The sequence below is a fragment of the Myotis yumanensis genome, unplaced genomic scaffold (genome assembly GCF_028538775.1).
Source record: "Myotis yumanensis isolate MYYU_CA2020_CCGP unplaced genomic scaffold, mMyoYum1.0.hap1 SCAF_24, whole genome shotgun sequence".
Lineage (NCBI taxonomy): Eukaryota > Metazoa > Chordata > Mammalia > Chiroptera > Vespertilionidae > Myotis > Myotis yumanensis.
In genome coordinates, this window is record NW_027223775.1 from 12,088,811 (window position 1) to 12,101,876 (window position 13,066).

A 13,066-nucleotide genomic window follows, 5' to 3' on the forward strand; every position below is an offset into this window, starting at 1 on the left:
CCCAGGACCAGACGGCTTCACAGGGGAGTTTTACCAAACATTCAAGGAAGAACTAAAACCTACCCTCCTCAGACTACAACAAAAAATTCAAGAAGAAGGAACACTTCCAAGCTCATTCTATGAAGCCAGCATCACCCTAACACCAAAACCAGGTAAAGACAACACAATGAAAGAGAATTACAGGCCAATATCCCTCATGAACATAGATGCCAAAATCCTCAACAAAATCTTAGCAAATCGGATCCAGCAGTACATCAGAAAGATCATACACCATGACCAAGTAGGATTTATCCCAGGGATGCAAGGATGATACAATATTTGCAAATCAATAAACGTGATACATCACATAAACAAATTGAAAGAAAAAAACCACATGGTCATATCAATTGATGCAGAAAAAAGCATTTGACAAAATCCAACACCCATTTTTGATAAAAACTCTCAGCATGGTGCGAGGAGAAGGATCATACCTCAACATAATAAAAGCCATATATGACAGGCCCACAGCCAACATCATACTCAATGGACAAAGACTAGCACCATTTCCCCTAAGAACAGGAACAAGACAAGGATGCCCACTCTCACCACTCCTGTTCAACATAGTCCTGGAAGTATTAGCCATTGCAATTAGACAAGAAGAAGAAATAAAAGGCATCCAAATTGGAAAAGAGGAAGTAAAACTGTCCTTATTTGCAGACGACATGATATTATACATACAAAACCCTAGAGACTCCGTCAAAAAACTACTAGACTTAATACATGAATTTGGCAAAGTAGCAGGATACAAAATTAACCCCAAGAAATCTGAGGCATTTCTATACACCAATAGTGAACTTTCAGAAAGAGAGATTATAAAAACCATCCCATTTACCATCGCACCAAAAAAATTAAGCTACCTAGGAATAAGCTTAACTAAAGAGGTAAAAGACCTCTACTCAGAAAACTACAGGACGTTGAAAAAAGAGAGAGAGGAAGATACAAACAGATGGAAAAACATACCGGGTTCATGGATTGGTAGAATCAACATCATTAAAATGTCCATACTACCCAAAGCAATCTATAAATTCAACACACTTCCCATTAAAATTCCAACGGCATACTTTACAGATCTCGAACGAACTCTCCAAAAATTCATCTGGAATAAAAAAAGACCCTGAATAGCTGCAGCAATCCTGAGAAAGAACAAAGTAGGTGGGATCTCAATACCAGATATCAAGCTGTATTACAAAGCCACTGTTCTCAAAACTGCCTGGTACTGGCACAAGAACAGACATATAGATCAATGGAATAGAATAGAGAGTCCAGAAATTGACCCGAAGCAATATGCTCAATTAATATTTGACAAAGGAGGCAAAAACATACAATGGAGCCACAATAGTCTCTTCAATAAATGGTGTTGGGAAAATTGGACAGGTATATGCAGGAAAATGAAACTAGACCACCAACTTACACCATACACAAAAATAAGCTCAAAATGGATAAAGGATTTAAAAGTATGACAGGAAACCATAAAAATTCTAGAAGAATACAAAGGCAACAAAATCTCAGACATATGCTGAAGCAATTCCTTCACTGATACAGCTCCAGGGGCACTTGAAACTAAAAAGAAAATGAAAAATTGGGACTATATCAAAATAAAAAGCTTCTGCACAGCAAAAGAAACCATCAACAAAACAACAAGAAAACCCACTTCGTGGGAAAACATATTTGCCAACGTCATATCTGAAAAGGGCCTTATCTCCAAAATTTATAGGGAACTCATACAACTTAACAAAAAGAAGATAAACAATCCAATCAAAAAATGGGCTAAGGAGCTAAATAGACACCTTTCAAAAGAGGACATTCAGAAAGCCAAGAGACATATGAAAACATGCTCAAAGTCACTAATCATCCGAGAGATGCAAATCAAAACAACAATGAGGTACCGTCTCACACCTGTCAGACTGGCTATCATCAACAAATCAATAAACGACAAGTGCTGGAGAGGATGTGGAGAAAAAGGAACACTCATGCACTGCTGGTGGGAATGCAGACTGGTGCAGCCACTATGGAAGGCAGTATGGAGTTTCCTCAAAAAACTGGAAATGGAACTCCCATTTGACCCTGTGATCCCACTTCTAGGAATATATCCCAAGAAACCAGAAATACCAATCAGAAAGGATATATGCACCTATATGTTCATAGCAGCACAATTCACCATAGCTAAGATCTGGAAACAGCCTAAGTGCCCATCAGTAGATGAATGGATTAGAAAGCTGTGGTACATCTACACGATGGAATACTATGCTGCTGTAAAAAAGAAGGAACTCTTACAATTTTCAACGGCATAGATGGAACTGGAGAGCATTATGCTAAGTGAAACAAGCCAGTCAATGAAGGAAAAATACCACATGATCTCACTCATTCATGGATAAGAGTGACCATTATAAACTTTTGAACAATAATAGATACAGAGGCAGAGCTGCCTCACACAGATTGTCAAACTGCAGCAGGAAGGCCGGGGAGGGTTGGGGGACAGGAGGGAGGGTGGTAAAAGCTCAACTGAAGGACTTGTATGCATGCATATGAGCATAACCAATGGACATAAGACACTGGGGGGTAGGGGAAGCCGGTGTATTGTCAAAGGCAGGGAAAAACAGGACACATATGTAATACCCTTTGTAATGCTTTAAGCAATAAAAATAAATAAATAAATAAATAAATAAATAAATAAATAAATAAAGCACTTCCTGTGAGGAAACTGGTCTTAGACTGGGGGAAATGCACTTTCCTGTAGGGGGACCTATCATCCTGTGTTGGAATCGTAACTTGTTGAAAGGAAATGGAACTACCTGTGGAGGTACCCTTCTGTCTGTGGGGGAAATGTCTCTTCTTGTGTAGGAATCCTTCTTCAAGTGGGGGAATTGTCCCATCCGGAGTAGGAACTCTTCTTTCTGTGGGGGAAATTCATTTTACAGTGTGTGGACATGCCTTTGTGTGAGGGCATCACACCATTATGTGGGGGAAATGCCCTTTCCTGTTTGTGGACCTAACTTCCTGTGAGGGAAGATCACCCTCATGTGGAGGAATTGAAACTTCCTGTTTGAGAACGCCTCTTCCTGTTGTGGAAAAGCACTTCCTGTGAGGAAACAGGTCTCCACAGGCGGAAATGCACTTTCCTGTAGGCAGACCTATCATCCTGTGAAGGAATCGCAACTTGTTGAAGGTAAACAGAACAACCTGTGTGGGTTACCTTCTCTCTGTGGGGGAAATGTCTCTTCCTGTGTAGGAATCTATCTTCCTGTGGTGGAATTGTTCCTTCCGGTGTAGGAATCCTTCTTCCTGTGGGGCAAATGCATTTTACTGTGTGTGGACCTATCTTCCTGTTAAAGTATCTCACTTTCCTATGAGGGAAATACCCTTTCCTGCCTGTGGACCTAACTTCCTGTGATGGAAGCTCACCATCCTGTGGGGGAATTGAAACTTCCTGTGGGAGAACGCCACTTCCTGTTGGGGAAAAGCACATCCTGTGAGAAAACCCGTCTTCCACTGGGGACAGTGCACTTTCCTTTAGGCGGAGCTATCATCATGTGATGGAAAACCAACTTGTTGAAGAAAAACAGAACTTCCTGTGGGGGTACCCTCCTCTCGTGGGGGAAATGTCTCTTCCTGTGTAAGAACCCATCTTCCTGTGTGGGAATAATTTCTTCCGGTGTTGCTACCCTGATTCCAGTGGGGGAAATGCATGTTACTGTGTGTGGACCTATCTTCCTGTGAGGGCCTTTCACCGTCCTGTGGGATAAATGCCTTTTCCTGTGTGTGGATCTAACTTCTGTGAGGAAAGCTCACCTTCCTGTGGGGGAATTGAAATTTCCTGTGTGAGAACACCTTTTCTTTTTTTGGAAATGCACTTTCTTTGAGGAAACACGTCTTCCACGTGGAGAAATACACTTTCCTGTAGGGGGACCTATCATCCTGTGGTGGAATCGGAACTTGTGGAAGGGAAACAGAACTACCCCAGTGGGTTACCTTCTCTCTGTGGGGGAAATATCTCTTCCTGTGTAGAAACCCATCTTCCTGTGGGGTAATTCTTCCTTCGGGTGTAGGAACTCTCCTTCCTGTGAAGGAAATGCATTTTACTGTGTGTGGACCTATCTTCCTGTGAGGGCCTTTCACCATCCTGTGGTGGACATGCCCTTTCCTGTTTGTGGACCTAACTTCCTGTGAGGGAAGCTCACCTTTCTGTGGGGGAATTGATACTTCCTGTGGGAGAATGCCTCTTCCAGTTGGGGAAAAGCACTTACTGTGTGGAAACCCATCTCCACAGGGGAAATGCAGTTTCCTGTAGGTGGAGCTATCATCATGTGATGGAATCATAACTTGTTGAAGGGAAAGATAACTTCCTGTGGGGTACCCTTCACTCTGTGGTGCAAATGTCTCTTTCTGTGTAGGAACCCATTTACCTGTGGGGGAATTGTCACTTCCTGTGTAAGAACCCTTCTTACTGTAGGGAAAATGCATGTTGCTGTGCGTGGACCTATATTCCTATGAGGGCATATCACTTTCCAGTGGGGGAAATGCCCTTTCATGTGTGTGGACCTAACTTCACGTGAGGGAAGCTGACCTTCCTGTGGGGGAATTGAAACATCCTCTGAGAGTACACCTCTTCCTGTTGGAGAAAAGCACTTCCTGTGAGGAAACCCATCTCCACCTGGAGAAATTCAATTTCCTGTAGGCGGAACTATCATCCTGTGATGGAATCACAACTTGTTGAAGGGGAACAGAACTTCCTGGGGGTACCCTTCACACTGTTGAGAAATGTCTCTTCCAGTGTAGGAACCCATCTTCCTTTGGGGAATTGTCCCTTCTGCTGTAAGAACCCTTAATCCTGTGGAAAAAATGCATGTTACTGTGTGTGGACCTCTCTTCCTGTGAGGTCATCTCACCTTCCTGTGTGGGAAATGTCCTCTCCTGTGTGTGGATCTAACTCCTTGTGAGGGAAGCTCACCTTCCTGTGGGGTAATTGAAACTTCCTGAGATAGAACGCCTCTTCTTTTTTCGGAAATGCATTTCCTATGAGGAAACACATCTTCCACATGGGGACATGCACTTTCTTGTAGGCGGACCTATCATCCTGTGATGGAATCGCAACTTGTTGAAGGGAAACAGAACTACATGTGGGTGTACCCTTCTCTCTGTGGGGGAAATGTCTCTTCCTATGTAGGAACCCATCTTCTTGTGGGGGAATTGTACCTTTCAGTGTAGGAACCCTTCTTCCTGTTGAAAAAATGCATGTTACTGTGTTTGGACCTATCTTCCTGTGAAGGCATCTCACATTCCTGTGGGAGAAATTTCCTTTCTTGTGTGTAGACATAACTTCCTGTGAGGGAAGCTCACCTTCCTGTGCGGGAATTGAAACTTCCTGTGGGAGAACGCCTCTTCCTGTTGGGAAAAAGAACTTCCTGTGAGGAAACCTGTCTTCCACCTGGGTAAATTCACCTTCCTGGAGGCGGACCTATCATCCTGTTATGAAATCACAACTTCTTGTAGGGAGACAGAAATTCCTGTGGGGGTACCATTCACTCTGTGGGGGAAAATTCTCTTTCTGTGTAGGAACCCATTTTCCCGCAGGGGAATTCTCCCTTCCGGTGTAAGAACACTTCTTCCTGTAGGGAAAATGCATGTTACTCTGTGTGGACCTATGTTCCTGTGAGGGCATCTCACCTTCCTGTGAGGGAAATGCCCTTTCCTGTGTGTGGACCTAACTTCACGTGATGGAAGCTGACCTTCCTGTAGGGGAATTGAAACTTCCTGTGGGAGAACACCTCTTCCTGTTGGGGAAAAGCACTTCCTCTGAGGAAACCCGTCATCCACAGAGAAAAAAGCTCTTTCCTTTAGGCGGACCTGTCATCCTTGGATGTAATCGCAACATGTGGAAGGAAAACAGAACTACATGTGGGTGTACCCTTCTCTCTGTTGGGAAAATGTCTCTTCCTGTGTAGGAAACCATCTTCCTGTTGGGGAATTGTCCCTTCCGGTGTAGGAACCCTTCTTTCTGTGGGGAAATGCATGTTACTGTGTGTGGACTTATCTTCCTGTGAGGGCATCTCACCTTACTGTGGTGGAAATGCTTTTTCCTGTGTGTGTACCTAACTTCCTTTAAGGGAAGCTCACCTTCCTGTGGGGGAATTGAAACTTCCTGTGGGAGAACGCCTTTTCCTGTTGGGGAAAAGCACTTCCTTTGAGGAAACCTTTTTTCCACCTGGGGAAATGCACTTTCCTGTAGGCGAACCTATAATCCTGTGATGGAATTGCACCTTGTTGAAGGGAAATAGAACTTCCTGTGGCTGTACCCTCCTCTCTGGGAGGGAAATGTCTCTTTCTGTTTTTGAACGCATCTTCCTGTGGGGGAATTGTCCATTCCGGTGTAGGAACGCTTCTTCCATTTGGGAAAATGCATGTTACTGTGTGTGGGCCTATCTTCCTGTGTTGGCATCTCACCTTCCTGTGGGGGAAGTGCCCTTTCCTGTGTGGACGTTACTTCCTGTGAGGGAAGCTCACCTTTATGTGGAGGAATTGAAACTTTATGTGGGAGGACGCCTCTTCCAGTTGGAGAAAAGCACTTCCTGTGATGAAACCCATCTTCCACCTGGGGAAATGCACTTTCCTGTAGGCGGACCTATCATCCATTGATGGAATCGCAACTGGTTGAAGGGAAAAATTACTTCTTCTGGGGGTACCCTTCACTCTGTGGGGGAAATATCCGTTCTGTGTACAAACCCATTTTCCTGAGGGGGAATTGTCCCTTCTGGTATAAGAAACCTTCTTCCTGAAGGGAAAATGCATGTTACTGTGTGTGGACCTCTTTCCTGTGAGGGCATGTCACCTTCCTGTGTAGGAAATGGCCTTTCCTGTGGGTGGACCTAACTTCCTGTGAGGGAAGCTCACCTTACAGTGGGGGAATTGAAACATCCTGAGGGAGAACGCCTCTTCCTGTTGGAGGAAAGCACTTCATTTGAGGAAACCCATTTTCCACATGGGGAAATGCAGTTTCCTGTAGGTGGACCTATCATCCCGTGATGGAATCAAAACTTGATAAAGGTAAACAGAACTTCCTGTGGGGGTACCCTCCTGTCTGTGGGGGAAGGTCTCTTCCTTGGGGGAATTGTCCCTTCCAGTGTAGGGTCCCTTCTTCCTGTTGGGAAAATGCATGTTACTGTGTGTGGACCTAACTTCCTGAAAGGGTGTCTCATCTCTCTGTGGGGGATATGCCCTTTCCTGTGTGGGCCTAACTACCTGTGAGGGAAGCTCACCTTCCTGTGGGGGAATAGAAACTTTCTGCGGGAGTACGCCTCTTCCTGTTGGGGAAAAGCACTTCCTGTGAGGAAACCCATCTTCCTCCTTGGGAAACTCACTTTCCTGTAGGGGGATTTATCATCTTGTGATGGAATCGCAACTTGTTGAGGCAAACAGAACTACATGTGGGGGTATCCTTCTCTCTGTGGGGTAAATGTCTCTTCCTGTGCAGGAACCCATTTCCCTGTGGGGGAATTTTCCCTTCTGGTGTAGGAACCTTCTTCCTGTGGAAAAATGCACGTTAGTGTGTGTAGACATATTTTTCTGTGACGGCATCTCAACTTCCTGTATGGGAAATGCCCTTTCCTGTGTGTGGACCTAAACTCCTGTGAAGGAAGCTCACCTTCCTGTGGGGGAACTGAAACTTCCTGTGGAAGAACGCACCTTCCTGTTGGGGAAAAGCACTTCCTGTGAGGAAACCCGTATTTGACTGGGGGAAATGCACTTACTGTAGGCAGACCGATTATCCTGTGATGGAATCGCAACTTGTTGATGAGAAAAAATACTACCTGTGGGGGTTCCCTTCTCTGTGTGGGAAATGTCTCTTTCTGTGTAGGAAACCATCTTCCTGTGGGGGATTTGTCCCTTCTGGTGTAGGAAGCCTTCTTCCTATAGGGCAAATGCATTTTACTGTTTGTGGACATGTCTTTGTGTGAGGGCATCTAACCTTCCTGTGGGAGAAATACCCTTTCCTGTCTTTGTATCTAACTTCCTGTGAGGGTAGCTCACCTTCCTGTGGGGTAATTGATACTTCCTGTGGGAGAACGCCTCTTCCTATTGGGGAATAGTACGTCCTGTAAGGAAACCTCTCTTCCACTGGGGGAAATTCACTTTCTTGTAGGCGGAACTATCATCCTGGGATGGAATCAAAACTTGTTGAAGGTAAATAGAACTTCCAGTGGGGGTACCCTTCTCTCTGTGGTGGAAATTTCTATCCTGTGTAGGAACCCATCTTCCTGTGGGAGAATTGTTCCTTCCGGTGTTGGAACCCTTCTACCTGTGGGGGAAATGTATGTTACTGTGTGTGAACCTATCTTCCTGTGAGGGCATCTCACCTTCCAGTGGGGGAAATGCCCTTTCCCGTGTGTGGACCTAACTTCCTGTGAGGGAAGCTCACCTTCCTAAGAGGGAATTGAAACTTCCTGTGGAAGAAGGCCTATTTCAGTTGGGGAAAAGCACTTCCTGAGAGGAAACCCATCTTCCACCTGGGGAAATGCAATTTCCTGTAGGCGGACCTATCATCCGGTGATGGAATCGCAACTTGTTGATGAGAAACAATACTACCTGTGGGGGTTCCCTTCTCTGTGTGTGGGAAATGTCTCTTCCTGTGTAGGAACCCATCTTCCTGTGGGGGAATTGTCCCTTCAAGTGTAGGAAGCCATCTTCCTATGGGGCAAATGCATTTTACTGTTTGTGGACATGTCTTTGTGTGAGGGCATCTAACCTTCCTGAGGGGGAAATACCCTTTCCTGTTGTTGAACCTAACTTCCTGTGAGGGAATCTCACCTTCCTGTGGGGGAATTGAAACTTCCTGTGGGAGAACGCCTCTTTCTGTTGGGGAAAAGCAGTTCCTGTGAGGAAACCTGTCTTCCCCTGTGGGAAATGCACTTTCTGTAGGCGAACCTATCATCCTATAATAGAATCGCAATTTGTATAAGGGAAACAGAACTTCCTGTGGGGTACCCTTCTCTCTGGGGGGAAATGTCCCTACCTGTGGAGAAACTGAATTTCCTGTGGGGCAATTGTCCCTTCTGGTGTAGGAACCCTTCTTCCTGTGGGGAAAATGCAAGTTATTGTGTGTGGACATATCTTCCTTGAGGGCATCTCACTTTCCTTTGGGGGAAATGCGCTTTTCTGAGTGTGGACCTAAATTTCTGTGAGGGAAGCTCACCTTCTTGTGGGGGAATTGAAGCTTCCTGTGGGAGAACGCCTCTTCCTGTTGGCAAAAAGCACTTCCTGTGAGGAAACCCGTCTCCACTGGGAGAAATGCACTTTCCTGTAGGCGGACTTATCACCCTGTGATGGAATCGCAACTTGTTGAAGGGACACAGAACTTTCTGTGGGGGTCCCCTCCTCACTGAGGGGGAAAAGTCGCTTCCTTTGTAGGAAACCATCTTCCTGTGGAAGAATTGTCCTTTTCATGTAGGAAACCTTATCCCTGTGAGGAAAATGCATTTTACTGTGAGTGGAACTATCTTCCTGTGAGGGGATCTCACCTTTCTGTGGGGGAAATGACCTTTCCTATGTGGACCTAACTTCGTGTGAGGGAAGCTCACCTTCCTGTGAGGGAATTGAAACTTCCATGGGAGAAGGCCTATTTCAGTTGGGGAAAAGCACTTCCTGAGAGGAAACCTGTCTTCCACCTGCTGAAATGAACTTTCTTGTAGGCGGGCCTATCATCCTGTGATGGAATCGCAACTTGTTGAAGAGAAACAATACTACATGTGGGGGTTCCCTTCTCTGTGTGGGGCGAATGTCTCTTCCTGTGTAGGAACCCATCTTCCTGTGGGGGAATTGTCCCTTCTGGTGTAGGAAGCCTTCTTCCTGTGGGGGAAATGCATTTTACTGTGTGTGGACATGTCTTCGTGTGAGGGCATCTCACCTTCCTGTGTGGGAAATGCCCTTTCCTGTTTTTGGACCTAACTTCCTTTGAGGGAAGTTCACCTTTTTGTGGGGGAATTGAAACTTCCTGTGGGAGAACGCCTCTTCCTGTTGGGGAAAAGCCCTTCCTGTGAGGAAACCTGTCTTCCACTGGGGGAAATGCACTTTCCTGTAGGCAGTCCAATCATCCTGTGATAGAATCGCAACTTGTTGAAGGGAAACAGAACTTGCTGTGGGGGTACCCTTCTCTCTGTGGGGAAATGTCTCTTCCTGTGTAGGAACCCATCTACCTGTGGGGGAATTGTTCTTTCCGGTGTAGGATCCCTTCTTCCTTTAGGGAAAATGCATGTTACTGTTGTGGACCTATCCTCCTGTGAGGCCATCTCACCTTCCTGTGGGGGAAATGCCCCTACCTGTGTGAGCCTAACTTCCTGTGAGGAAAGCTCACCTTCTTGTGGGGGAATTGAAACTTTCTGTGGGAGTACGCCCCTTCCTGTTGGGGAAAAGCACTTCCTGTGAAGAAACCCATCTTCCACCTTGGGAAATGCATTTTCCTGTAGGCGCAGCTATCATCCTGTGATGGAATCGCAACTTGTTTAAGAGACACAATACTACCTGTGGGGGTTCCTTTCTCTGTTTGGGTGGATTGTCTCTTCCTGTGTCGGAACCCATTTTCCTGTGGGGGAATTGTCCATTCTGGTGTAGGAAGCCTTCTTCCTGTGGGGGAAATGTATGTTACCGTGTGTGGACCTATCTTCCTGTGAGGGCATCTCACCTTCCTGTGGGGGAAATGCCCTTTCCTGTGTGTGGACCTAACTTCCTATGAGGGAAGCTCACCTTCCTGTGGGGGAATTGAAACTTCCTGTAGAAGATCGCCTCTTCCTGTTGGGGAAAAGCAGTTCCTGTGAGGAAACCCGTATTCCCCGGTGATAAATGCACTTTCCTGTAGGCGCACCTATCATCCTGTGATGGAATTGCAATTTGTAGAAGGGAAACAGAACTTCCTGTGGGGTACCCTTATCTCTCGGGGGAAATGTCCCTCTCTGTGGAAAAACTGAATTTCCTGTTGGGGAATTGTCCCTTCTGGTGTAGGAACCCTTCTTCCTGTGGGGGAAATATATGTTACTGTTTGTGGACATGTCTTTGTCTGAGGACATCTCACCTTCCTGTGGGGGAAATGTCCTTTCCTATTTTTGGACCTAACTAAATTTGAGGGAAGCTCACCTTCTTGTGGATGAATTGAAACTTCCTGTGGGAGAATGCCGCTTCCTGTTTGGGTGAAGCACATCCTGTGAGGAAAGCCGTCTCCACCAGGGGAAATGCACTTTCCTGTCGGCCGACCTATAATCCTATGATGGAATCGCAACTGGTTGAAGGGAAACAGAACTTCCTGGGGGGTACCCTTCACTCTGTCAGGGAAATGTCTATTCCTGTCTAGGAAACCATCTTCCTGTGGGGGAATTGTCCCTTAGGGAAATGCATTTTACTGTGTGTGGATCTATCTTTCTATGAGGGCATCTCACCTTCCTGTGGAGGAAATGCCCTTTCCTGTATTTGGACATAATTTCCTGTGAGGGAAGCTCACCTTCTTGCGGGGGAATTGAAACTTCTTTTGGAGAATGCCTCTTCCTGTTGGGGAAAATCACTTCCTGGAAAAACCCATCTTCCACTGGGGGAAATGCACTTTCCTGTAGGCGGACCTATCATCCTGTGATGGAATCGCAAGTTGTGGAAGGGAAAGAGAACATCCTGTGGGGGTACCCTCCTCTCTGTGGGGGAAATGTCTCTTCCTGTGTAGGAACCAATCTTCCTGTTGGTGAATTGTTTCTTCCAGTGTAGGAACCCTACTTCCTTTTGGGAAACTGCATGTTACTGTGTGTGGACCTATTTTCCTGTGAGGGCATCTCACCTTCCTTTGGGGGAAATAGCCTTTCCTGTTTGTCGACCTAACATCCTGTGACGGTAACTCACCTTCCTGTGGGGGAATTGAAACTTCATGTGAGAGAATGCCTCATCCTGTTGAGGAAAAGCACTTCCTGTGAGGGAACCCATCTGCACTGGGGGAAATGCATGTTCCTGTAGGCAAACCTATCATCCTGTGATGGAATTGCAACTTTTTGAAGGGAAACAGAACTACCTGCGGGGGTATCCTTCTCTCTGTGGGGGAAATGTCTCTTCCTGAGTAAGAACATATCTTTCTGTGGGGGAATTGTCCCTTCCAGTATAGGAACCCTTCTTCCTGTGGGGGAAAAGCATTTTGTCTGCAGAGAGTGTGGGCAAGGCTTTACACTGACGTCACATCTCATCAGTCATTAGAGGACACACTCAGAGGAGAAGCTCTATATGTGCAGGGAGTGTGGGCGAGGCTTTATATCGAAGTAAAATCTCATCACACACCATAGGACACAAACAGGGAAGAAAGCCCTATGTGTGCAGGGAGTGTGGGGAAGCTTTATATCGAAATCAAATCACATCACACACCAGAGCACACACTAGGATAGAAGCCCTTTGTGTGCATAAAGTGTGGGGGAGGCTTAACAACGAAGTCTTCTCTCATCATACACCAGAGGACACATTCAGGGGAGAAGCCCTATGTATTCAGGGTGGGTGGCCAAGGCTTTACATGGACGTCACATCTCATCAGTCACCAGAGGACACACTCAGGGGAGAAGCCCTATGTGTGCATACAGTGTGGGCAAGGCTTTAGAACGAAGTCTCATCTCATCACACACCAGAGGACACATTCAGGGGAGAAACCCTATGTGTGCAGGGAGTATGGGCAAGGCTTTACACCGACGTCACATCTCATCAGTCACCAGAGGACACACTCAGGGGAGAAGTCTGGTGTTTGCATTGAGGGTGAATGAATCATTAGCCCTAAATTGCACCTCAGCAGCTGTAGGTCAAGTGTCGTCACCACATACCTCATGCCCCAGCTCTGAGGGGCTTCAGAGGAATTCTGCTGGCCCCTTTCCCTCCGCAAGAGTGTAATTAGTAGAGAAATCACTGGTCAAACATCCTCCACTTTTATGAGGAGAGGCAATAGACAAACAGTTCCTTAAGTGCTATGGGGATGTCAACACCATGTTCTCCATGGGTGTTTCGGCCTCGTTTTAATAAAGTTTGTGTC

The 13,066-nt window shown here is 46.1% G+C and overlaps 1 pseudogene; it reads left to right on the plus strand.

The window, feature by feature from the left end:
* Nucleotides 1-12,803, plus strand: part of LOC139000532 (histone-lysine N-methyltransferase PRDM9-like) — an 81,348-nt pseudogene extending 68,545 nt beyond the window's left edge.
* The last annotated feature ends 263 nt before the right edge of the window (nucleotides 12,804-13,066 follow it).